The following is a 1,029-nucleotide window of genomic DNA, read 5'->3' as shown; positions in this document are numbered from 1 at the left end:
GGGTGGTTGGGGAGGCTGACTCAGAGGAGAGGCAAGGGTGGGGGACAGACTGAAGAATTACTTCTACTATTCTCCATGCTCACTCCTGGCACACAAGCCCCCTGCTTGCAATGTTTACCTATAACCACCCCCCTCCAGCCCTCCCCTGTGCCCAGGGACTGACTGAGAACAGTGGAGGCTATCAGACATTATCTGAGGGCCTGTGGTCTCCCCCAGTCAGTGGAAGCTTTCAGATTCAGAAACCAGACCACAGATTAGAAACAGCAGGTCTTTACTGCAAAATCACTCAAAAGTCACATGGCCGCAGTTCCTTCAGTACATGGCAAAGCACTTCTCAGGGCCAGGGCCCTGCACTAGAAACAGTTTATTGCATAAAACAAAATTTTAAAAATAGTGTGGGCACTACTGAGGTTCATACCAGCTTCCCACTGGAGGTGAGGAAGGTGAATCAACTCATCTGAAAGCATCAGCAGCTTTTTGGTGGTGGGGAGGGAGGCGGTCAGCTTTAATGCTACTGGTCTCGGAGAAGGTGGGGAGTGTGGCGTGCCAGGCCCCGCTGAACCAAAGTGGGCTTCTCCAGGGCCTCACTCCTGCTGCCGCCTAGGGATCTTCTGGGATACAGAATACACTCACAGGGCTGGGCTCAAGCAGTGCTGCCCACCCCAGGACCACCAATTCTGGCTCTGATCAGGCTGTGTTTCTGGTGGAGCATTAATCCTGGCTGGGGGCGGGGGTGGGGCTAAGGACCCACTTCCTGGTTTAGGAGGCTTTGGTACAGGTGTGCACCATCTTCTGTGATGGGGACAAAGAAGCTGTGTGACAGCCCCTTCCCTGACCCGCCCACCACCTCCTCCTCTCTATTGCACAATTTATCCAGCTCCACAGGGCTAGGCAGGTGACTCAGCAGCCGAATCACCCCAAGGGAGAGGTGGCAGTGGGTTTGTCTCTTGACAGTGAAGGTGGATATCTACCTGAGGCCTCCTATCTCAGCTGAGCACAGAGAAGATGGTCAGGGGGGTCCGAGGGCTG

The sequence above is a fragment of the Bison bison genome, unplaced genomic scaffold (assembly GCF_000754665.1).
Source record: "Bison bison bison isolate TAMUID 2011002044 unplaced genomic scaffold, Bison_UMD1.0 scf7180017861046, whole genome shotgun sequence".
In the NCBI taxonomy this organism is placed as follows: domain Eukaryota; kingdom Metazoa; phylum Chordata; class Mammalia; order Artiodactyla; family Bovidae; genus Bison; species Bison bison.
This window is presented reverse-complemented; position numbering follows the sequence as displayed.